This window comes from Nomia melanderi, chromosome 5 (genome assembly GCF_051020985.1).
Source record: "Nomia melanderi isolate GNS246 chromosome 5, iyNomMela1, whole genome shotgun sequence".
NCBI classification, from domain to species: Eukaryota; Metazoa; Arthropoda; class Insecta; order Hymenoptera; family Halictidae; genus Nomia; species Nomia melanderi.
The window spans coordinates 2,613,215-2,640,876 of record NC_135003.1 but is presented as its reverse complement, the minus strand read 5'-3'; the positions used below and the strand labels follow the sequence as shown (position 1 = coordinate 2,640,876).

General features: G+C 36.4%; 1 protein-coding gene across 1 annotated transcript in view; it reads left to right on the top strand.

The window, feature by feature from the left end:
- LOC116424797 (agrin) overlaps positions 1 to 27,662 on the top strand; it is a 631,033-nt gene that overhangs the window by 526,832 nt on the left and 76,539 nt on the right. The window lies entirely within an intron of this gene.

The window sequence follows — 27,662 nt, the reverse complement described above, 5'->3', positions numbered from 1 at the left end:
ATAATGATAGTTTTAACTATAAAATTAATCCCTTTTTATTAAAAATTATATTTATTAGGTGGCACCGTAGACATTTATAAAATATTGTTTTTAATACAAAGCGTTAAACTACGAAGAGAATTGAAAAATCTATCTATTAAAAAAATATGGAGTGCAGAGATTCTAAAACAGATAAATAAAATAATAAAAGAATAGTATTTGTAATGGTGTAACTAGTATAGTGTTGTATACACAAGTATTTACGTGTAAATAATTTTAGTTCATGTAATTGTCATTCCTTCAGTTAGGAATAGTATTATATTGAAATTTTTGTTGAATAATTTAAAAATGCTTACTTTTACTTTTCCTCACTGTTTAACGATCGTAAGTTAATCTTCCTAAAATGAACACAGATGAAAGACTAGAAGGAAACTCCCGTGAAAATTGTTGAAATCAAAGGTAAAAGAAATCTTCATGTTTCCCTAGTGATCTCGTTCCTTCCGACAAAAATGAAACTCTCTGCATAGTTAAGCTTCTCTCAGCTATCTTCCTCAAAATCTCTCTGCCTTTGTTGCACTATGGCAGCAACGAATTCCCAGGCTGCCAGCAACAAATACTGCTAAGTATGCAGATGAAAAATATACCACATTTCAATGGTCTTCGCCATTTCCGTCTCCAACTTGAACCAAACAAATCACTTCTTGACGCAACAAAGGAGCTTCACGTTATTCTTATCAAAATCCCGTAAATTTCCGTGAAAGTGTCACTGGATCCCTACTATTGTCATTTCTTTACTTCTACGATGAAAAATTTCAAAAAAATATAGAACATTTCAGTTACTAAAATATCGTTCAATTTCTCCATTTTTAAAATAAACATCTTCTTCTTTATACTTTTTAAAGTAATGATATACAGCTTCACTTCACTAATACAAATATAAAGTAATAAGACCGCTATAAAAGTATTAATTATATTTATGAACTCTTTGACAATTACTCATGTAAATTATAAGCTTAGAAAAAGTTACATATTCACGCAGTACATGTAAAAATCTCTTAATTCAAATTTCCCCAAATCGTTTTCTCGTGAAATCCCCATAAAATTTTTCTATCCCTCACTTCCGTTTTATTTACACAGTCTGCTACATCCCATATAAATTACATTCTAATTTTTCCCTCTCGAATCTCTTTTATCAGGATCACATCCATATCTCTCGATTAAACGAATTAATGGAGTCTCCACTGCGCGCAGTATTCCCGCGGTTTGTTTACACAATTTTTCTGACAATGTGCGCCGGAAAACTCACTTCTAATCAATCACCGACTCTCTCCCTTTTATTTGGAAGCTCGATCGGCACGTTTTTGCAATTTTCCACACTGCAACTGCAGTTCCTCTGTGGCCGCGACTCGCGGTAAGTGTAATTGGGTCGGGCGTTCTCGCATGAGCAACACTACAAAGCGATGGTTAATGCGTCGTAACACGATTATTGTTTCTGATACAGTCCGGAACGTTTGTCATTACAGTAAATTATGAAACTGTTCCCCTTTGTGGAAATTCTTGGAAATGTATTGCACGCGAATGCTTCGAGCAGCGTCGGATTGAATTTACATTAAACATCGTAATGCAGAGATATTCGTTCGCGTCGCAAAGTAAAATTATCATCGAAGAGAGAATTAGTAGAATTCTCAATATGCAATCGATCTTTATGAATTTTTAGTTCAGAAGGAATTTCAAAAACCAGCAAATAAACAATTCAGTGTGGTTTGGTACGGTTTTAAGTTATACCCTTTAATTGAATAATTAGTTATTTTCCATTAACATCTGTGTCATTTATAAATTGCAAGTTTTACATGTTACCTAAATACTAATAACACTATCATTACTGTAACCATAAAACACTACATCATTTATTTAGTTTCATTATTAAGACATATCTTTGCTTACTAACAATGTTTCAAAAATGTATATTTACCTCATTTAGCACGTTGACAGCGAGATAAATACTTATCAAAACTTCTATGCAGTCGAAACAGTTTTTTTAACCCTCCGTAAGGAAATTTATTCTCTAATGTTTCTAATATTTCTCGAATTTGCAATGTGATTTCAATCTGCAAACACGCTTTAGTTATGCGAGGAAATCCCCGTTATTATCTTTAAGCGAAAAATAAGTTTAAACTATAAAAATACATATTCATAATATCTCATTACAATATTTCAAGCTTTCTTAAACATCTTCAAAGAAATTTTCATGATTTAAGATTTTCGTGTCACATAGGGATGACAAGCAGAAACTAAAAAGTCAAAATTGTTTATAATGATTACCCTGCTGTTCTTATATCTCCCGCACCCAACAAAATTCGGTTCGTCCGATACATCACGAAGAAAACTATTTATTAAGTTTACGTAAAAAATCGTGTCATTCCAACTCAGGTGAAGTAGCAGTCAAAGTTTTAGGCATTACAAAAGTACTTCCAGCATAACCAAACTAAGGCTGAAAAAACAAGCCAAAGGTTCCACTTTCAGGGACGAGGTAGCAAAGAAGTAACTGTCGAATCGAGCAATTGCCGGCGCGTTAGTGGACGATGTTTTTTCCCGGTGGGACGCGCGATAAATCGATTGGGATAGCGATAAAAGTCAGCGACCGAGGGGGAAGAAGTCTGGTGGCTGCCTTAAATGAGAGGATTTAAAATGTTCACGGAAGTAATGGAACGGAGGATTTCTTTCTTGCTCACAGAACGGCCGATGGTTACGGTCTCGACCCCTCGGCGGAACGCTCGGGAAGTTAACGAGCCCGATATATAGATTTCCGGAAACGCAGGTCGAGCTCATTCGGCTTCCGCCGCGAAACGTAAACCAGCGTAATGAGAGCAACAAGGACGTTCACCCCCTACCGTTAATACGCGTATGTTTATCTAGCAATTACGCGCATTTGCACGCCACGCGTGTGCAGCGGTACGTGTTTTACCACGTAACGAAGAGCATGCGGCCGGGTGGATGCGCGCAAGACGCCCCTACCCAATTGTCGCCTTGAATTCTGGTAAACTCCTGCTTCGTGATACACAAGATAATTACAACTCACTGTTACCAAATTTGCAAGAGTAATTTGCGTTCCAGGGATTACGCGGAAGTTCTTTAACGCTGGGTTTACGGAATGCGTCAATTTGGCGCATATTGGAGTTTATAAATATTAGTCGCTAAATATTCATATCAATTTTGATCGATGCAGTTGCTCGTTAGTTAGTTATTTTATGTCTAATTCGTAAGACAGATTTGCATAGCAAATAAAACTAGCCCGCGATTTCGTAACGAAAAATCTAAAACTCGCCCGTGATTAGAGGTTTAATAAGAAATGCGGAGTAATTACTGGAGTGGGGATCTTTACTTTAGGATCTTTATAATGCGAATAAGAAATTCCTTGTTATAATGATTTTAAGTTTACGAATCCCGCTTTAAATTCCTTTTTTTGATACTGACCCAACTTCTGTCTTTACTTGTATTACTTTCTTACGAAGTATCTCACTTTGTAGTTATTTTTCAATAATTTTTTACCACCTTATTGGGTGTTCTACTGTATACAAATTTTCGAGATTGCATACGATGCAAAGTTGAATGGAATATTAAGACATAATTTCGTTTTAGATTTCTTTCGCTGAATTTGTAGGAGAAGAAATTGAAGGTCTTCGCTGATGATTGCTTTTAACTTTGTTTGTTCTTACATTTGCCGATACTATAGAAAGTTCATATGAAGCGTTAGTAAATATCCAGTTCATAGGTACTAACGGGTAAGGTATTAATTATTACTCAATTATAAATTTTGCATAATTATAGCGGATTTTGAATATGCGAAACATTATAAATAGTAGAATAACCTTAGCGAAGTTTAATACTAACAAACTCTAATAACAGCTTTTTAAATTATTGAAATTCACCTACTTCTCATTCCATATATAAATGAATCGTGATAATTCATTTTAAAAATCAATATTGGGAAAAAGTTTCTTACCTCTTGTTTCATTTTACCAGATAGTTTTATTTATATGAATTCCATTCACTATTTTATTCTATTTATTGCAATACTAGCATAAAAAAATTTGAGTATAGCGTTCTAATTTGGAATACATTTTTAATCAGCAGAATATACAGTCGACCCACTAATTAATCCCGAATTACAATAGCATATGTTGCAGCAGATATTTATTTCCTGAATTCTTACTCTGAGATGTAATTTCCCAAGAAACTTGTCCAGCAGTTTCAGGCGCACGTACATCAGGCACAGCGGGTGGAATTTTGTTAAAATTGGAATGTTTCCTTCTAGTGAAATGACAGTGCCAGAGATGACGCCGAATTTTGTAAATTCTACGGATTCTTGACATTCGACGTCACCTACGGGAAAGGAACTCCGCGGATTAAAAGCGTCGGGATGTTCAGGGTAGTTCTCATCGAAATCGCGTTGAAAAATATGATAATCCGACGAATGTTCGCGAATATTTTTAAACTCGAGATCACCGTATTACGTCGAAAAATGAACTTTCTCGAAATCCTGATGAAAGTTATTTAAAAAACCGATGATTTATATCCGATAACCGAATATATTGCGCAGTTCCACGAATTTCTAGAAATTCCGCGGCGGGACGTTACTTTTAACCGAGTTACATTCACCGAAAATTCGTTCGTTCGAAACCGCCCCGAGGGAATTGTCTCTCCGTGTACGAGGAGAAATAAGGTCGATACAAAAAACCAAAATTCTTGAAGCCCCATGAATTCCGAGCTCGATTTTCAGTTACGGAGAAGGTTAATCCGCGTTCCACCGCGAAACGAAATTAAATTCGGTGTCGAAATGGTTAAAATTGGGTGTTAACGTGTATTTTAAAAGGCAAGACGTATAACTTACTTAAAATTGATTGAATGCTTTTCGAATTTGGTTCACGATCAATTTTGATCTTTTAACTTCCGACCATTCAACTCATTGCAACTTAAAATGCAATAAGATAATTCCAATTTTGTGATTCTTTCATAAAATTTATAATAACTGTCAGGTCATCCCATAAATAATATCGTTTCTTATGAATTTTTTAATGAAAAAAATGAAAAAAGTAATACACGATTGTCAACATATCCACGATTAAAGAAACCGTTAGTGTCAATTTTTAAACTAAAAGTGTGTACAAAGAAACATAATTTATGAAATTACACAATTATATTAATTATCCTCGCTTTTGACTGCTACAAAAAATTAAATTTAAAAAAAAACCTGATTCTTACTATCACATACAACAAACAACTCGATCCCATAATTACACATTTTGCTCAATAAACGCTACGAATCTCCCGCATAATTTCATCTAAATGAAATTTCCTCACTTTCTCTTGAATCCAACGCCCACCGAAACTCTCGACTCGAAACAGCGTTATCGAGTAGTCCGATCGATCGGCAGCCACGAAATATTAATCGGCTAGCAAAATCCACCGTAGCCTGATCCCGGAAGCGATAAGAGAGTAGCGAAGCCGGCTGAGATCGGAATCACGGTCGTGTTTCTCGGTCGAAAAATCGCGCGTGATGGGACGATGCACCGGCCACGTCCTGGCGGGGCTGTCGTGTCTGAATCAGATACCGTTGTAATTGGCCTTTATCGGCTCTCGGACGCGCTCCCGCGGCGTTCTTCGCTGGCCCCGAACGACGACGACTGGTTCGAGCGTTCAAGTTTACTCTGTTTAACCCTTTCGCCCTCTTGCCACGATCCGTTGCGCTGCGTCCCAGACCCGGAGGGTCGGCGTTACGTTAATTAGCATAGATAATGGAGCAGGCTAGGCGTGCACGCGCGCATCCCGCCGTGCCGTGGCACGCTTTCCCGCGGAGAACAAAAGCGATTGGTGAGGGGATAGATAAGTGGATACAGTCCGTGCGCCCGTCCGACGTCTGGATAAATAGGTCGAAGCGGATGGATGCTACGCAATGCTCATCGATCGATCTGCCAACGAATTGTTGCCTAATTTTATTTTTATGTTTTCACACTAACTACTAGACGGGTTAAAATGGCCCATTTTTGGTTTCTTACTTTGTAATTATTGAAAGGGTGAAGATGTTTTTGTAATACATTACTAACGATGGTGATTCAGTAATGTCGAATATAAAGTGCAAGTCCGCCGAAATCTTAAAATTGGGACAATCTAGCGTTTAACGCGATTCATGTGTAATCCTTATAAAAATTGTAATAATGAATTTTTTTCGTTTTTTTTTATATTGATTGTAATATTGGAGTGAAACTATTTATTTTTCAAGTCATTTTAGATGTTTAATGCTTTTAAGATGTCCATGATTGCGAAATAAGAAAACCGAAATCCATTATTTTGACGGGTGCGGTTGTCCTGGTGTTAATAAATGTACTCTTATGGTTTCCTCATAAGAGTTCGAAAAAGTGAATTCGAGTGCTTGGTAGTTCTAGTGTTAAAACACGTAAGAAGTTTTGTTATACAATGACAACGATTTTGAATAGGGTTTCTATACATAGGTTTCAATACATTACTTTTCATAAAAAAATATAATTTCCTTTTAACAATAATAGTACTATAATCATTATTCACACTACGCGAATTTTAAAGTCACGAAATAAATATTCTCGGGAATCTATTACAATGCACGTTTTACTAAATGTTACGATTATATGTAAATGAATGTAAAGGAAACCCGTTAGCAATAAATTTCAAGATTATCTTACCATCATTGTGTAAAGGAATATAACTTACTGGTACAATTTTCAGTTAATAATAGTTTCTTAATATATGTATTTAAAACATACAGCTGCAACAACATTAATATTAACGTTTATAAACTGTAACTGTCGAATGATCACGGTTCGCGTTAAACTCATTACAATATCGTGAACCGTGAACCGGAAAATGGGCGGTGCAACGTTCGATTACGCGAAGGCATTAAAGTTATTACTGGTGCCGCATGGTTACGTTTAATTATATCCGCCGCATTAACTGGAATACAATTACAAATAATTCATATTACAGAATGAGTAATGATTAATTTTGACGCCGCTTTGAAGTATTTTACCATACCGTGAATTCCTGTTGTTTGTCACGCCGACATGCAAAAAGGCTACAATATTCCGACGATTATCATCGATTACGCCAACGGGAAATCCGTGTCCGCCGAAGGCGTGGCCCCTTCCCAGCGTCAAAAGTTTTCGGCCAAGCCGTAATTACGATTCACCGTATTACGTACTCGAGTGTATCCGACGTGTCGAGCTCGAGTTTGCCCTGTTTTTGAGTCGCAGATAAGTGAAACGAGGACGGCCGGTGGTCAGCCAAGTAGATAAGCAAGCCGGGGCAGTTCGGAATCGATCGCATATCTAGACTGGACCGAGTGTTGGCCTTTTGTTGTTCCGGTGGAATGAGGGCACCAGTGAAAAGAGAATAATTGCGTTTTCGCGGGACTCGGGTCTTCCTGTATTCCGTTTCACTTGTCGCTATTCGATCACTCGTTTTCGAAACTTTCAGAAAGAATTCCTGTCGCATGGACTGCCAGAATCGAACATTTTTGAAATTTTACTGTCGGATGATATTTTTCCGCTGTGGATACAGTTGACAGTAGAGTCAAAAGGTCTGCAATTTCATTTATTTGCGACAATTTTTAGTTGTTACATGCAATTTTAGTTTTCTTTAGATCTTCCATGAGATAAATGCAATTTTTTAGGATGAGTGGATATAGTTAAAAATTCGATTGTTTGATAGCTGTGTCACTTTCACTTACATATTTTTTACACATTTATTACTACTAGTTTCAGATAAAAAAAACTCGAGACGAGGCCAACCATCTCGTCGAACTTAATCCTTTCGTCCCGAATGGTACACATTGGTGTCACGAACATTTTAAATTACCAGAAAGCTAGAAAACGCTTAAATAAAGGTAAATTGTACCACATGGGAATTTTTGCTTATGACTAATAGCTTAATTGCTAATCAGCTATCAGTACATGTGTTTTGATTGATCAATGCGTAGCCATAAGTTTCTTTCACAAAATTCATACTAAAAAGATATATATTCGTTAAATCAAACGAACCGTTTCTCTCGGACGTCGACCGTTGAAAACGAATTTCGAAAACAATTAATTTGACCGGTTGTCTTGCGTAATTTAGAGTTTCGTATTATGAGAATTAAATTGTTGTTAATAATGGTTGGGAGCGCAGCGCATGCTACTGCATACCTGCACGGGCCGCGTTCGTTATTCAGCACGGTTGACACGCGCGCGTCCACGGTTTAATATTAATAACGAGACCCCTGTTACGACTGGTCGGGCAATATCATTACGAGAAAACTTAAATGAAGACCAAATGAAGTTTTTCAACCGGATGGAATCGGCGATATGCGAGCGCCTGGCAAATAGGTCGAACACACTCGCGAAGTGACATCGGGCTAACAGACAGGATAAATGGTACTGACACCCAATTGCAAATAATTACTTCCTGCGTTAATGCGCTCTTTTATGCACCGATAGTACCATTCGACAGACCGTTTGTGCAGTGATATCTGATAATGGCTTCGTTAATTCCGCGAAATATCGTTAACTATTTCGACTGATTAAAATGTCGATTTGCGCGCGGAGTACTTGAGTTCTTTTTTGGTTAATTGTATTTTGAAACGAGTACGCTGTGATTTCTTTTTGTAGCGGAATTGACTAGTTCAGATTAAATGATATGGCAGGTAAATTATTTCATATAATTCAAATACATTAATTACGCAAATGGGTACATAAGAATAAATCCTATGTATATGTTTATGACATATCAGACTATTGTCATTTATAGTTTTTTATTATATTCTTGAAATACACTGTTCCTAAATCCTCGACGAAATAATATATCGTAGAAAGTAGAATGAAACAACTGTATATTTCATTCCATTGTTAAATATGTGAACAATTTTAATGAAACAAAGTTTAAAAATAGTTTTTATTTTTTCTATGCAATCCTTTATCAGAAAATGTAACAAAAATTTTGGACGATTATATTAATATATCATTTCTGTAAAATATAAATTTATTATAAATTATACAGATTTTACAGTTTTAAATAATTATCTCCATTGCCAGTACCAAATACAAAACGACAAAGAGAACGTTTCATCCTTGTAACCGTGGCATCTCATAAAATAAACATCACATCTCCGCTTTCGCCCTTCAATGTAACGTAGATAGGTACGAACTCGACTGTTATTTTTTCTTTTCAACGCGCGCTACGGTCGTTCGTCGATCATTACACGAGCTTTTCCTGCGCTGGTTCATCGGTAACCAGTCCCGCCTCGTTCACGGATAGAAATTAATTTCTGAAATAAATGCAAAGCCCTCTCGAGCGTGGTTCGGCGCGCAGCTCCACTTATCCACGTATTTGCGAGCCGATATCTCATCTACGAGCGAAACAAACAGTTGCCCGGGGGGAAGCGTGTCTCGAACGTGGACTTAAAAGCTATCGATTTATTCCGCGCGCGTCTTCATTTACCTTCGAGCATTTTCCAACTATTCGAGCCCCGGCTCGTCGAAATATTTAACAGCGGATCGGCGAGCCGCGTTCGTATAATTCGCCGCGCGGAAGACGGGAAAACAAGCGACCCAGACCCGCCAGCGTTTCCCCGTAGACCGACACACGGTCGATCGATCCTCGTTGTTGTGTCGTTGCGGTTCCAACGGCTGACGGAACGGATGAAATCATCAAATGGTGATTTAACTCATATCTTTGGGTTCTCGAAGAAGAAAAGATTTTGTGAAATTTCCTTGGATTAATTCAATATTAATAGATGAAAGCGCTTTATTTTTTCAAATAATGTTCCCTAGCCTAAGATTGCTTGGTCAGGGGTATATACATCGTAGCGCTTTTGAAGCGAGGGTGAATAAAAAACAGAAGATAATAAATTGAACATACGTTACTATGTAACGCAGACAACAAGTATAAATATATAAGTATATAAACTTGATTATTTGGGAGTAAAAGAATAGAGCAGCTTTACGTTAGATGACATATAACAAAATAAATATAAATATATAGCTGGAGGAAAGTCAAAACGTAGAAAATAGAGTTAACAAAAACAATTAAATAGATAAAAGGAAGTGACAAAGAAGTAGAGAAATAGAAAATAATCAAAATAATATAAATAAATTTTGAATAGGTGATGGAAGAAATGTATCCGTTGCTCAAATAAAAAGATTTTATGAATTATTATAATTATTATTATAATTAATAATTATTAGTGTTATTGATCAGTATTAGTATAACAGTAATATTAGTACGACAATACTACAATTGATGGTATTTATAATTGATAATAATTAATATTATTACTACCGCTGTGGTATTAATATTAAATTAATTCCCTTGAAGCCCCTAAACACTGCCACAGAACATACCCGTTCGAAATTTAATTTCAGTAATGTTCTAATAACTTCTGCTGCTAACGTTCTGTAATGAAATCTTTAATTTTCTCTGATACAATGTTAATGAATTTCAGTACTTATGATCGGGAGTGTGCAAATATCTTTTTATAGCAAGATTTTCATTGGTTTTGCATTACCTTTGAAACAGTATTCTGTTTTCTTAAAGATATATTATTATCATTAAGTACAATGAAAAATAATTAAATGTTTTAGCTTTCACTTTTAGATAACTCACATATACACTAGAAATGATATAGAATTAAATAGTAACCATTTAAAATTTTTGTTTCTCTGTTCAAGTTTCTAGTCTATATTAATATTATTTTAGCGCGGATATGTGAAATTTGTAATCTACAGACTTCAGAGTAGATGGAAGAAGTAACATAAAACAAAATGTGATATAACCCGAGAACATTCTCTAGGACGTTCCAGTATTGTTCTGGTTACTGTGGTGCTTCTTGCAAATTATCTCGCTTCAGGGATTCAAACTGCACCATCAAAATATTTCGATATGGCACAGATAATGCCTACTTGCAAGGTGAACCATACTTTCAATGGTTTAACTAGACGATAGGGTGCTTCGATTGTACTGTGTAAGAGTTTCCAATGGCACAGTAAGAAATATATATCTTTATTATTGTGATAAAGTACATGAAACAGTTACTGCATACACGGTGAAACGGCATTTTAAAGGTTATTGAAGAAGGAAGAAATTGAAAAGAAAAGGAACGAAAGAGAGAGCGTTTAGTCTGGGATATACCAATGGTCCCGTCACTAAAGTTTTCTGGTAGACTTTTCCCTTAGATACAGGGAAGTGTGATATTTTTTTATCAGGCTGGGTATGGTTACTTAAATACAAGGAAAAGAATTGCCTCGAGTATGGCTCCGTAAAACTCTGAAACAGAATGTAAATGACATTATATATCCAGGTAACAAGAACTAGGTTTATTAATTGTTATATAATAATAATAAATAATTGGAAACACCAAGTATGAAGAGCGCAGTAGCAGGAAAATTTTCAAAAAACCTGCAGAGATGCGGGGACGTGTGACGGAGATTCTACGAAACATAAAATATTATATATCAATATTTCTACTGATGTTGTCGGTTCATTAACTTAAAACTATTTCACTTAAAAATGATTAAATTCATTAAGTATCATTTTCTAAAGCTCCCAAAAAAGTGGAAAATAACATACATCCAAAAGTGATAATATTTATATTCTTCAAAATACATAAATGACATTAAAAGAAAAGAGATCCAATTTTCAGTATCAACAAATAACTCAGAACACATATTACACTATCTTCATTTTAGCACTACTCAGTGTTTCGTATATTTACAAAAAATCTGTCCGTATGGCAGTACGGTTAATGAATACCTATTGGAACAGAACGCGTTGCGCGCAGGCCGAATTTATGGTCACGGTAATACAGACGTTTCGAAACAATCCAGTTTTTTCATTAGTCGACGCAAACAAATTTCCCCGATCCACGTGGCCGTCGAAAAATCCGCCGGAAGCAGGACAGTCCGGTTTTCCCCGGGCATTCTTCAATTAGCGTGTCCCACGCGCGTCGGCGAATAATTTCGTTCATGCGTTAACGTCCAAAGAGATGAATTTGAAATCCACTTTCCGCTGATATTATGGCGTTCATTTCAATGCTGGCGAAGAACATCGATTTGTGGAATGTGGAACAATTTCGCCTAAGCCTTAACGAGACTGTCAAGAACATCGAACGTAAAGCGGGTTAACTATGATAATGCATTTGCTGCGGAACGCTAGATAACCGAATGAAAATTTCATTCGAACAAATAACGTTATTTCATCCATTTCATTGATATGCATTCTAACGGAGTTTACTACGAATATTGATTGTTACCATTTCTTAGTAGGTAGCTTATAACAGAGTGTTCCGCTTAAGTTGAACGCTTAAATCATTTTGACAGCTACTCAAATAAAACTCGTTATTCCTATTTTATGTACCTATATATTCTGAAATCGTATGGATACTTTGGAATTCTGTGAAAATGAAGGAATACATGAAACGTTAACAAAATGTGCGTACGATATTGACAAAATGAAAACTTGAATACAGTACAGTACAGTATGAAATTGAGTAAAAACCTTGTAGTATTTGATAGCCTCAGAGTGTATGTACATTATTACGAGCATAATAAAACCTCTAGTGTTGGAAATTAAACTCTAAGCAATTATATCTTTCACAAATTATAGTATGAAATTATAAATTTGCAAACACTATATCTGATCAACATCCAGTATTCTTCACATTACAAAATTTGTACAAGTTACATCTAATGCCTACACCAAAAAATATGCTTTCCAACAAAATTCAAATATTCAAAAATAAGTCAGTTTAACACGTTCGCTATCAGCGTTTGTTTCCGTAACGGTCTTTCCAGTTGTAATATTTCACTAAATACAACAAATTTTCCAAACAAAATATTGAAGAAATTCAATTGAAACGAGTCATTGAGTTTCTAAATATAATGCCATAACTTATAACTTTAAATAACAATATCTATAGAACTAATTCCATTTTTTAAATATAAAATATAAAATGGAAGCCGTCAAATATGTGACGTTGATAGCGAACGTGTTAATACAAAGCTTACTAAGAATAACGAAACTTCTTCGATCGTTCGAAATCACAACCAGAAGGATTTATCTAATTGCTTGTATTACCAGTTAACCGAGCATAGGCTGCAATTACCAGGTTTGAAAATCAGGGCGATGTCGTGAATGGGGAGGGTTTAGAAAAAGTGGTTTTTGTCAAAAAACGAAGAGAAATGGGAACGAAGAAAAGCCGCTGATGTTACAAGAGTCTAGTAATTAAGCCTCACGATAATTGCACTTTTAATACCTCTTCCCCATGCTACCGGTCGACCATTCCCCCCTTACCCCTTCAGCCGTTTCGTTCTTCCTTTTCTGTAACACGGTTAGGATCAGCCGGAGAGACCGAACGGGAACAAAGTCCATTGTTTCCGTCGAACGAGGTGAGAATTGATTAGTGATTTGATCCGTTAATGACTGCGAGGGGACGAGAAAACGGATTCTACGATCGATCTGTGAAATTGTTGGATCCGCGTGTCATGCTTGTGCCTAATAAAAGGAAATTGGATCCGATGAATTGGCGAGGGGATGGAAAACGTCATAGAGAATTATAAATTAATTGGTGTGAATAGACAGCACTGTTTTATGAAAAATCGCCTCGACCTAATTCTCTCGTTTATGTCAGAGGTCTATAATATAAAATTGAATAAAAATGTTGTACGCTTTTCATTAGTCACGGTGGAATGCGGGTATATAATCTTATTCGATAGGTAGTGTTGTTCACCATTTTTGCCAGTTTTTAGCATTTGATTATGAAGTTCTGTAATGTAAAATGTTAGGAATTTATTGATGAACGCAAAACTTAGAGCCTTATTTTGTAAATAGATATGTTTTTTAAGGAAGGATGAATGTTATATCTACATTTAACTCGTGTAAAATTTTATTTTGTGATCCAATTATAATGTTATACTACTATTTTCTAAAATAAATACATTCTAATTACAATTAAGACTTACAGTCATTACAAGTGTTCTTTTATTACTCTGTAAAAATAATATTTTCAGTGGAATTCATTTATTCCCTTGATGAAACTTTATTTCAGTGTATACACGAGTATACATCTTCTACGAAAGTGGCTATGTAGTCACTTTTTGGTTGCACGAGTATTGATAGTGATCATCAATTATTGATTCCAACATAGATGCTCGAATAGATTCCAGTAAACTTTGAATAGATACATCAACTACAATTTGAACCTAAATTAACTTGTATATCCTATACCCATCCCTAGCTGGGTTGTGATAAAGCCCCTACATATTCTGAATCCCAATCAAAACATCATATGAAATCAAACCGTGCCAAAAATATAAAAACTAATTCCAAACATCAAAATTCACATTTTCGCACAATTTTAATCGACAGAAAATTAAGGTCACCAGTTTATTCAGTTAAAAGAAACCCTTATAGCGAAAGAGATTGCAGTGACAGGGAACAGTTTGAGGCAATAGATTGGTGGCCGGCGACAAAGGCGCACATTTCGCAGGTTTTTCCGTATCGAATTGCCGACGTTAAACCGTATTATCGCGGCCACACGTCGTCCGCAGGAAAATAGGAATCGGCCGTGAAGGCCGTCCACATAATTTCACAGCGGCACCTTATCGAGAGGCGCGTCGGAATCGACGTCATTCGTTCGATCCTTTCACGCAACCTGGCCCGCCCCAATCCCGAATTCAATCTGATGCCTTTGCCGGAGGCGCATCTCCGGCTCTGTCCGAACAGCTCGTATCCGCTTACGAGCATAGAAACGTCCGGCCGACAACCGAAACTCCCTCGTTAATCACGGACAGTCGGATTCTCTCCTTCGATTTTCGTTCATGGGCCGATATCCCGACGCGCGGTGTGCGCCGCGCTCTGCTCCGCCTGTGGAAATAATTTGTTTTCCGGGCATCTTCGGAGCCGTCTGTTTTAGGTTTAATGCACATTACAGTAAAACCTGTTTTATATCAACAAGCCGGGGGCATGACAGTTTGTATACTTGAGCGGTTCATATAATAGGGTACCACCAAATCTTCTCACTATAATCCTGGTTTCACGTTAGAGAAGCCGAACTTCGATTTAAAAGTGTATAGGGGCAAGAAGATTCTTCCACTTACGATGCTCAGGTCGCTTCAACTCTCGTCGCATGGTTATTATTGGCGCGTGATAATAACAAAGGGTGGAAGCGAGATCGAATGCAACAGAGTGAGACGGAAATATAGAGTTTCATCAAAATCGGCGTGTACTGGTTGGAAAGGTTTCCTTGTTAGCTAAACACCCGTTAAAATTATTGTGTTCTATCTGCCGATAAAACTGGTAAGTTATTTATTAATAGCGACAGCGATTCCATTGATTGGCGATTTCACGTCGAAATGAAAAAGATCAGCTTCCGCGTTCACGACATTCGTATCGGGCTGTCGAAATGCGTGCGATCGTGCGATCGAAATGCCGGCCACCGACGAATTATGAGCCGCGACCCAGTTTCCTTCCGGAATAGTGGTCTGCTTTCGCTTCCGGAATGGAACGTGATGTAGGTGTGTTCGGATCGAATGTTTTACATTATGAATGTTAGTGTCTTGTTTGGTGACTGGTTATTTGTTCTGATTATTAAAACCTTGCTTTGCAACATTCTGATAGACCCATTGTCAAGGTTTTAACACTGCTCAGAATGATCGACTCGCATCTTCTTATACAAATTGCAAGAGTGCATTTATTAAAATGTTGATTGACTTGTATTTTAGAATGCGAACCATGAAATCAATTTATTTAACAATTCCTTAGGAACACAATTGTATCTTTTTAACGGCTGTAAACGGAAAAACTTTAGACGAACCATTTTGATATATCTGGTAATCCCAGTGTTAAAGCGAATTTAACCCTTTGCGGTTGTATTAATTTTGTGTATGATGATAAATTTTTATTTTAGATAAATTATTTTAATACCAAATATTTTAATTATTTAATTTTTATTCGTAATTCGTAAGTTACTTTCATTTTATGCGACCAGAACGGTGAAAATATCCTGTCGGATATAGTTCGCATTACGAATAAAAAGGTTTAATAAATACGAATATTTCTGAGTTACCTTAACACATTGCGTACTGCCTAATTTTCAGAAAACTGAATACTGAGGATGCCGATTTTCAGCGAGATCAACTTATATCGCTATGTATAGAAGAACTAAAATATCATATTGTTTTGTAATATATTTTGAATAGATAAACAGCTAAAATCAAATTTGATATTTTTTTAAATGCTACGGTAATTAGCAAAGTTGCATAGTTAAATGTCTTATAAAAACGAGATTTCTCGTTGTCAGTATGCACTTTGTTAAAATCTAGATAATTCAAGACAAAAATTAGCTTTACTATCTTAGATAAATAAAGATTTATATTCGAATCTCTTCTTTTCTTCAACTAAAACGAGGAACAATATGGTAGGATGATCTGGCCTTTACCGAACTTGCGAACAGTTCGTATTAATTACCGACAGGGGTCCATTAGTCGCAGTTAACCTCCTAAAAACTTAACAGCCCGTACGCATCAAACGCACGCGTAAATGTAGATTAATGAGTTCCTCCGTTTAGCACCGGTCAAACGGTTCGATAAGAGAAGGGTTGAATTCTTCTCTTAAACGGTCGTCGTCGCGATTCGCCCTCGCACTCCTCCATTTCCGCGTCGGATAATACTAGGTCTGTTCCCCAACTTTGTCTAATGAGGCTCACTGGGTAAGGGCCAACTATACGATCCTCGCCGCGATCCCTATTACTCCTCTTCTGTGTTGATTCCCTTCCACTCCACAATCATTCCGTAACCCCTATCTGTTGATACGTTCTACGCTGCTTTAACAATGCATATTTCGATAATGCCTTACTTGCGCAATCGATTGCCTTAATTGGCAATCATTAGACGTAAGCTGAATATTTGAGCATTAACGGTCGAAGCAACTTAACTTCTTTGACTTGAAAAGCGTATCTTGAGTCTTTAAACGTGAATAACATGCCAAAATAAAATTTTTTTTACAGTTTCATATTTAAAAAATAAAATAAGGTAATTACTATGTGGCATGTTGAAATATAATTATAATATAATTTTTATTTATAATACACTATAGATTGATGTAAAGTACACAGATATTTTCTTGATATCGAGGTCGACTCATAGTGATTAACTTGACATATTGTATTGCGGAATTGATCACTTACTATCATTTTCTGTGAACTCTCACACGTGATAATTTAAACACATATTCTGTTTATAATTTCACTATTAATCCTTTCCTTATAATATGGAGTTATACTCGCGGAAACTATCAATATTATTCAGTTCACATTAATTGAAGAAAAATAAAATTTCCTCTTACTATTCTATATAATACTGCTTCCTTTTCGCCTTAATAGGTAAACGAAGGAAATGATGCAGTATTTAATTTTATCTTCTTCAAATCTGCAAATTAAAAGAATATTAATTATTCTTGTAAACATTAAAAGAAAGCTTCATCAGAAAACGAATTCACACTAATGAAAAATGACGTTAAAAAATAAAAGCGTAGGAACTTGGATTCACCTGATCGAAACGGAGCAATATTCGTAGGGGAAATACAGATCTTTGTTTTCTTAGAAAACATGAAAATTCAAAACTGCACAGAAGGCGCACAATGAATAGAAATGGTTAAAATATCTAGAGCATAGTAGTTTTTACATTTTCAGGAAAAAAACACTCTGTGTCGTTATTTCGTTTTCTTAATTATTAAACTGCAAATCTTCTTACGATTTAACATTTTCAAAAGTATAATTAGAAAAATAGAATTACGGTAGAAAATAATTTTTCTTAACAAACATAAACAGCAACACACTTGAAATATTTTATACATCTTCATAGTCGATTTTGACTGATGCAGTTACGCGGATATGTATCCTAATTGTTTACTTTGAAACCTCTAATTTCCCAGATTCAATTGAACGAATATTAATTTTTCTAAGAACGACAGAACGAACTGTACAGCAAATGTCTGTGAATCTAGTGTTAACTGAATAAATTATTTGCGTGAGCCCGCAATAAACGTATCACGGACGGCAGACGGGACAAAACAGAAGCCCGGGATGCCATCGACAGTTGACAGACGTTTCGACGAGCATTAACGAAGAACCGACCGTCAGTACGAGAGTAATGCGGTGCTCGCCGGTAATAAATTATCCGCGAGCGGTAAGCGGTGGACTGCGACGGTCAGGTGTGCCGGCAAAAACCAGCAAAATGGATTATTAATTACGATATCACGTCGACGCTTGGAAGGGACGAAACGGAAGCCACGTTTTCAGCCGGGGCGGAACTTTCATGGGCTTTTTCTACGCTCGAAAACCCGGCCGGATTAAATTAGACGGACACGTTTGAGATCCGATGCTGCAGACGCAACGGTACGTTCACTTTTAAATCGCGAAATTGGATAATTTCGAGTGGCCCACGAGTATTTATGTTACGGACGGACCGATGTATACGGCAAAGAAACGAAAAAACGGGCAAATTATATTCCCGCCCGGTGCATTTTTGATATAATGCACGTTTAAAGTTCTGTGCTGCATCGTGGAATACTTCGCATGGTGAATTAACTTTAGCTGAATATCCGACGAACGTATGAATATTAATCAGCAGACTGCGGATTTTAAACGATTACAGCATAGACGATTGTTTGTCATTTGAATTAACGAAGGGTTTTGTAAACTTTCATTTAAACTTTTATTTTATTTAGTAAGTTGCCGGAGATTTGATACGGTGAATGATATTTTGAATAATGTACCATGAATTAATTCAGGAATACTTGGAGATTATTCATTGACTTTTTGCGTTTCACTGCATTTCTTTAAAAATATAGTTGACATTTTTTGAATTATTAAACTTGTTTTTATGTAACAACTTGAAATATTGTTATAGGAATCATTAACAGTGTAGTTCATTACCATTTGTTTACTTATAAAATATAATGATGTCAATAATATTAACATCTTATTATAACAAAAAATCTTATTACGTTTATAATATTCTCTTCAGATTATGAAAAATGATGAGTTTCTTTGATTTCCAAACTTTACATCATTACTTTCTTACATTTTCTTCTGGTACAGAAGAAAACAATATATTAGAAAGAAAAGCTGAAATAAATTTTAGAAATATATATTTGTTTCAGATGGTTAAACAAAAGAAATAATAATAATGACACTTCAGAAAACAAAACCACAGTACACACCACAATACCACATTACTAATTCAGATCGCGTAAACTAAGATCGCACATAAAAACTACCGCTTTTGACGCAGCAGAAAACATAAAATTTTACAAGTGGGCCCAACAGAAGGTCCCTTAGCGTCCAATATGCAATAAACCAGAGGTCCTGGACATATGTACATAGCGCATCAAGTCAACTTAAAAAAGCAATGTCCAGTTTCAAGTTTTTCTAAGTTTTTCTAAGTTTTTCTAAGTTTTTCCGTGACACGTTACGTCATCATTGTCAGAGACTAGGTAGCACACCCCCACTCAAATTCCTTCCAAATACAATATACCAAAAACGCCACCAAGGCGGACAAGAAAAATTTAGAAACGAGCAAATCTCATCAAGACAGCGCCCGAAAAACATTCAATTGTAATCGCATACAAATATTGAAGTTTTCTTTAAACATTCTTCTATCATACATTCTGGGAGTCACGTCTTCCTCTTCTACAAACTAACAATCTTCCATCGCAATTAAATTTGCGTTGGAGGTGATCATTACAGAACGTGGAGTTCACATTCGCGTTGAGAAACTTTGCTTAAGCCATAACAACCGTGTAAATAGAAGACTCGAGTAAAAAAGTACCGCGTAAATCGAAAATTAGGTGTACACTTTACATTTATTCGGCAAGGAGAAATAGCTATAGGTGATCAGCGCCATTAAACTTTTTCTATTCAAAACTCTCAAACTTCCCCCGACCATAAAATGTCTCGTTGGACGCTGCACCCCAAACAATGAAATCCCGAAACAGTTTTAGCGGTATTCATTTTTCGAGGCGATGTAGATTTTCGTTCCTTATCTCCGTCGGCTAAAAACAGTTCACTCTCTTGTTTCCCTCGGAATTTTATTAAATCTATGAAACTGACATTTCCAACGTTTGACTCGCGATCTCGTTCAGAATCCATTGACTTTTCCATAACAGGTTTAGTTTCTATGCCCCCGACAATACTTTTCGCCGGTTGATTCGATCATTCAATTTTCTGTGAGCACGGAACGCGAAACATTCGCGCAAGATTGGCCAGTGAGCTCGATTAAGCCCGTTTTTCGATTCCATTCCGCGTGCGACTAACTGATATCCGATGTTATTTCGTCCGTTCGGATAAGAACGGACCATCGCCCGTTTCATAGGGAATGTTAATTCACCGTTAGGGAAATGAACGGATCGAACGAGTTGAACATTCGCAATCTGATCACAAAATGCCTTATTGTTCAGCCCGCGAAAAGAATCTCCGTCGAACGTTCGTTCTGTTTCTTAATTATCGAGTATAAACGGAAAACAGGTTTCGTTCTACGTCTCCGGCATTTCACTCCGGATAATTACGCCATGATTTAGCTCCGTTCGTCGGTCCCGACTTACATATTTTCTATTTACACTAAATTATTCCGCGATGGTATTTTCCATTTATTCCACGACCCGGGAAACTGAATTTCAAGAATCAAAGGGTTCTCATAATTACGTGGAAATTAGCGAACTCGTCTTCGTTTATATTTACACTGATCTTGGGAAAGGCTGTCAGAGTTTTTAATTTCAGGATCACAGAATTTCTTATTTGATTCCATTGGAGCCCGTTTAAAGCGACGGAATCTCGACCAGCTACATTTAATTCTTACCGTTTCGAAAATTATAGTCGCCTGTATCGTGAACGGAAACACGATTATGCGGAACGAACGAATTAAAAATAAGTGAAACATTAACTATGTATGTTTAATTAAACATTAATATGGTACAGCCATAGATTCTTATATCTTATTCTCATATTAATGAACAAACAAAATAAGCCAAATTAAACTATCTTCAATAATTAAATCGAAGAACTTCGATGAAGCCGATACGACAAAGCGTTCAATATTTTCATTCACTCAGATTATTACATTAATTTTTATTCAAATTAATTACCACATATATTATAGAATGCAAACGTCATTCTCAGACATTTTCATGCTCCAAATATTAACACTAAACCTACCGGACAAGTGAAAATTGACTCACTTCAAAATTTTTGTTTTGTAAGTATTTAAATTATGAAGGCATACTTGCGAAAAATTTTAAATTAACACTATTTCTACCGAAGGTTTCAAAAGACAGCTTCTAAAATTTTAACTTAAAATTACTTTCCCAGCTTGCTCAAATATTTTGAATCGACTTATCGACTTTCCAATAACGAGTATAAAATTAACTATAGGAAATGTCCAAAATTCAATTGAGGAAAAATTATTCAACTGAGAAAATAATTTTAAGTTAAAATTTCAAAAGGTGTCTTTTGACACCTTCAATAGGAACAGTGTTAAATATATGTATTCACACAGATACAAGACTAGGAGAGCCCTTGAATCTCAAGAAATGTATTGTTCTAATTTTTATAAGAAATTGGAAATTAATCACTCTAAATATTAGGTGGTTTTAGAATTAACTCGAACCTCTCACGATATTCGTTAGAATAAAATTATTCATTTACAAGTAACAATTACTTTCATTGGGTAATACCTCAGTTCTTGCACACCGGCGCCGTTTCAGCCCTTGTATTTTCCTAAATAAAGGGATGGAAGGAAGCGCGGTGACCAAGCGAAACGTTTTCAATATCCTCGAAACGCCGCGAAATTTCCATCCGGTTCCGGAAACGCGTTCTCCGTGGGAATTCCGGCGGCGGTGTTGGAGGCGGCCGGCAGTTGCCGAATCGGCCGGAACATCCGGTGCGGCGCGGCTTCGTCATGACGATTCATTAGGTTCGGCCGCGTTACATTAGGAAAATTTGTTCCATTAGGAAAATTACGGGCTCGGAGAACCGAGGACAAATCGACCGACGACGGGTCGCATAGCGTCGCGAGATAACCGACCGCTAATTGCGTTTGTCATGCCGATAATTAATAATGCATCGATCGGGATGGCGCGACAACGAGTGGCCGGCGAATTAAATGCGTTAACGATGATAATCGGGTTGCGGTGAATGCCAAATCGAAAATACACCGGCGAACCAGAGTTATTGAATGCAAACCAGGCCGCGATCCATCATTCGACTGGACTGCTGGCTTTCGACGTCCACGCAAACGTTTACCTGCACTCCTGCCAATAGGTCCTTCAAGGGAAGACCGGAGCAGCTACATTAACGCAGCGTTTTACGAGATTTCTTTCACTGCGATCTATTGCGGGAATTCCTTCCGTAATGTAAAGTGCTGTTTAGCAGTTTTGGATTACTTGTGATATGCTGATAACCGAAGTATGTTTTCAATAATCAAACCATTGTTATAACTGAGAAATATTAATTTAATCAATTATATTGAATGAATCAAATGTTTTAGACAGATAAATTTTAACAGGGATTGAAAACGGATCGACGTAAAGAATAAAAATTTTATCAATTAGATAGTAAAGAATACATGTTTTGAACTTTGTCGCACATTTTGAATATTTCTAACATATTTGTTATTAATGGAAATAATAAAATTGGAAATGATAAAGTGTATTTCCTATCTCGTTACTGTGCTGTTTGGAGCTCATTTTGTCTCTAGTAGATTCACTGGAGGTCTGTATCGGTGGCCTTATTTGGTTTTTTTTAATTGTTTTGGAAAAAAATGCATTTTGCATTGTGAGCTTGTGTATATACATAGTATCTCTTAGAAGTTAGGATTCTTTCTGATGTTCGCAATATATGAAAGAAAATACAATGAAGAGCAACATACATTTATGTTTCATGTTTTCATGCAATAAATATTTTCTTGTTTTTATTTAAGAGGAGAGATGGCTCCATCATTTTTCTTAAGTTGTCAGGAAACGTGTAATTTAGTGTAATAAAAGCACTTTCTTAAAAAAACAACATATATTTTTCATAGACCACTTATCATATTATTCTATTATTAGTATTATACATGTAAAGTCCTATATGAAACAGTGAACAATCAAGATTATTATCAAGTTTAGACGTTTGATTGCTGATAACGAAAGTATACCGTGTACGTATGAAAATATAAAGGTATTCTTTAATCGTAATTACACAATTTACTTCTTGAAGATAAAGCACGCTTAACATGGCGATCGTAAGAGTGAATGGTTCAATGACTGAGTTAATGTTCCTGTGGGAAAGTTAATTACCGAGCTGAACGTTTGCTAGAGCGTATGAAAGTTTATGTTCCGCCTACTTCATTTCGAAAACGAAACCTGAACATTATTGTTGTAAATAGAGAGTCACTGTATTCGTAACCATCTTAGCAGTTTTTAATTTAATTTTAATAATTATGAATGTGATCATTGTGTTGATTTCCATTGTAAAGCTCTATATTATTAAAGATTTGTTATTAATACACAATGTGTACGTAAAACATTATTCTTTCCAAAGTATTTTAGTTACAATTGCTTTGCCTACGATCATTATTTTATAATTGATTTTTTGTATGTGTAGTTAATTTGAAAACTTTGTGAAGCACTGTTTATATTATCTTTTAATATTACTTATATTGTATAAATACTGTCTGTAAGGATAATTTCCCTAACTCTTTGGTTTTAACAATAATTTGATATTGTACCTACTAATTTGTTTGAGAACATTTGAAAACCACTCAAATTAGTTGCGAATAATTGTAACAAGAATTTGTGAAATACAGAACTACTGGAATGAAATTTAACATAAGACCAAAAAGGGTTAGAGGATCACGCACAGGAGTGATATTTTGTGGCATTTTAATATAACAGCAGGGACACTGGATATATAACAAAATGTGTACTTTCAAATGTTTGTTTTCAAACGTTACATCGAAACATTTCAATTTTTGCACTTGTTTCAATCAATTTGAAAATGCACTCTCTTCTTTTACAATATTCACAAGTGGTTCATAATGTAGAAGATAATATCGATTTGGAATACATTTCAGAATGTACCAATTCCACTAAACTTTCGTAATTAATTACATCAATGTGTTTGTATTAAAGTTTACAACACAAAACGTCTAAACTGATTTGATTGAAGAATTATTGTTCGAAACATGATAAACAATATTTTCACGATGGTAAATACAATAAACCGTAAAATTTTGATCGGCAATTATTCTCTTCCACTTGTGTAATTTGAACACGCCAATATTTCACATTTAAAACGCGATAAAACATTGTGACAACGATAAAATTTTAAAATCCTTTGTATTCGATATTCAAGGCGAACTCAAAAAAAGCAATAAATAAAAATATATTGACGTATGGGGATAGCGTAAAAGACTAATACAATAGAATCTCGATTATCCGATTTAATCTGTCTAATAAGATTCAAGATAAACGAAGATTTAAGAAGAAATTTTTCAAAATATGTTTGTATTTTAGTAAAAATACGGTGGTATATATTTCTAGTTAGTATCTAAGGATCCGAATTATTGAATTCCAATTTAATTAAGACACTAGAGAACCTAAAAAAATAGCGACTTGGTTAATCGAGGTTCTACTATACATGAATTCATTTCGTAATAACCGAGAAAAGGCGTATTGCTAATTTCTAAATTATTAAAAAATTATTTAACTCTTATGCTACCGACGGATTAATAATCCTAGAGCATAATTAAAAATTTCAATTAAGTAATCAAACTGCTTGAATTATGCTATTATCCATCCAATAGTTGTTTAAGGTCTACTTTACGAAATAAATCAGTTATTTGATTTACAGATTAGAAATTATTTCATCATTTGATCGTATTGCTACAATTTACGCCTGATTATTCATTTCAACACGTTGAATTTCGAACGGTCTCACACAGCAAACTACAAAAATTACAAACATAACCGAAATTATTTAATTGGATTACGTTATTATTACATTACACATTTATCTTGTTAAATATTACCGCATTAGATACCATTATTTCTAACATAAATATTTTCAAACATTCATTTAATTGATTGAATTACGACAATTCGATTTAGCTGTCACCTGTGACCCACAGCATTCAACGTTAATTCAATTTCGTTGCAAACTGAAACAAAAGAATCGGTAGTCTAAGAGTTAATCGCGGGACAAGAAATCTAGAATCCTCTCTCGCTGACGTGAAGTTCTAGCCGCGAACCATTTTACGAGATTAGATTGCGAAAGGGCCCTTATTGTTTCCCAAGTGAACGAAATAGAGAACGCCGGGCAGGGATATCGGTGTTCCCGGCGATTCCCAGAAAAGGAGGCTCATAACTTCTTGGTGACGATGTCAATAACGTCCTCTCTGCCGCGCCGGTTTCATTCGGACCGGAGACGGTGAAAGCAATCGGGGGCCACGTGTCCGCGAGCGCGCGTGTGTATTTCCATTGTCCTTGCTCTTTGAAAGGCGAGAAGAAGGAGCTTGATGAAATGCAGCGAGTAATTGCACGGAGGGCTGCGAGACGGGGGCCAGAGGTGGATGAATGCTTGGTTGGTTTGATTTGCAGAAGGGAGCGCCCGGGAAGAAGCCGCGAACAATGATAGGGAAAGCTCTTCTGATACTGTGCGCCTGCTCGACGATATCCCAGTGCTGCTACGTTTTCCCAAAAGGTACTTGAGGCCGGAGTAACGAGGGGGACCGACGTCGACGCCAACAACGTCTCGGTCTCTTCATATTCTATTCTCGGTCAACAAGACTTGATTTGTATCCGTGGGAACGCGTAACGAACGTCCCGCGGAACGAAACACGAAAAAGCGTTCCGTCTCGAGGGCCAGCGAACGCGTGAAATATGGAAAATTCATTTTCTTTCTCCCTTTTCTTGGTTTATTTGAACCTGCGCGGTTCTATGTCGGAGCGGGTTTGACATTTGATTTTGTCAATTGTTGAGTATTTTATTAATTTGGGTTATTATTCATTTACAATGTCGCTATTGTATTGCATACGCGCTGTTTTAGTGTTCTCGAGATGTTATTCGAGGAAGTTGATATTTTTCAGTTTTTGAATATGGGAAGATTTAGCGTTAGGTTTACGGATGTTTACCTCATGGTTTATTCCATTGTAAAAATTTATGTGCGTTCGTTTAGATCTTAGAAATTGGGGATTTGAAAATAGACTGTTAGGATACATTTTCGCTTAATTGTATCAATTAATATCAAATTGAGGCGTTCCGTAAACCTACTATTTAAGAGGTTCTATCAAAACTTTGTAACAGAATTTCAAATTGTTTTTTTTATTCAAATTTTCGAAGAAAGGAAGAACAAATATTACAAGAGAAGTTTTTAAAGAACACACTGTATCAGAATATGTTTTACAACGGGCGTTGTTGAAGGAAAAAACTACCCTTAACAATGTATTAATAAAAAATCATTGTAAACAATGTATCACAAACTTTCATCGTTTATCATTCAAACATAAAATTTCAACAAAAAGCAATTTTATCTCGCTTCGATCAAAAACCAAATTTCCCAGCAGCCAAATATTTTCATACTTCGAAAGACTCATCAAATCACCCCGAATACCCGATCATTCCCAATATTATTTCTCCTTTCAAGTAACCTATATCCGTCCGATTTTACGTACACAGACCGGTCTCGTCGCAGTGGAAGGGGAGTATCGTATCCGCGATAAACCGGCGGGGGTTACGCCAGTGGGACGGGGCGAAGAACGTTTTAATTGGGTTTACCGTTCTATATTCCTTCGCGGCGGTTCCATTAAAAATTTTCAGCGGCTTACCCGGCGCCGTTGAATATTCGCGGGAGCTTTTTATCCGTTTAAATATCGCGGAAGAAAGGAGACGGGCGGCCGTGGCCGCGGTCACGGCTCCGGCCGACTGTATTTTATCGCACCGCGGTTGAATCTCCCCGGTAGACGATACTTTATTCATCGTGAATCGCGCGGATTTAATTTCACGCCGCTTTACGGCGCGTCCCGTGTTTACGGTTTGTAATTACGTTTGACGTCGGGGCGACCGCGGAGGATCAAAAACAGGAACAAAACGTGTAAAAGGAAAAATCGGCGGCAAAGAAACGGGTGAAAAGAGATATTGATTAAACCAGACCTCCCCTCCCGCCTGTTTCCGTCGCGGAATCGCTTTCCCCGAGCCAGGAGAAAAACGATTCCCCTTCCCAGGTTCACGGCGCGTGGCTTCTTTGCAGGACACGTTGCGGATCGCGATGTCCCCGGAGCGTCGCGATGGGGCCTTGATTATTCGTTGCCTCGCGTTTCCTTTGTTGTCCGCGCCGCTGCAACGCGATTGTCGGCCGCCGTGCACCGTGACGTTTAATTCTATGCGTGACATTAATTGTTGCTCGGAGAACTTGACGAGCGCCATTTAGTTTAGAGTTTACACGCCGGCTTTTTAACCCTCCGGCGGTACGCGCGTTTCTCGTAGATCGTTTGTGATACACGTTTGTTCGTTTCAACTACTGAATTATAGTTATAGAGACATTTTTGTGTTATTTTCGTGGAAGATAAATGGTCAGTTCTTGTGTTTGACGT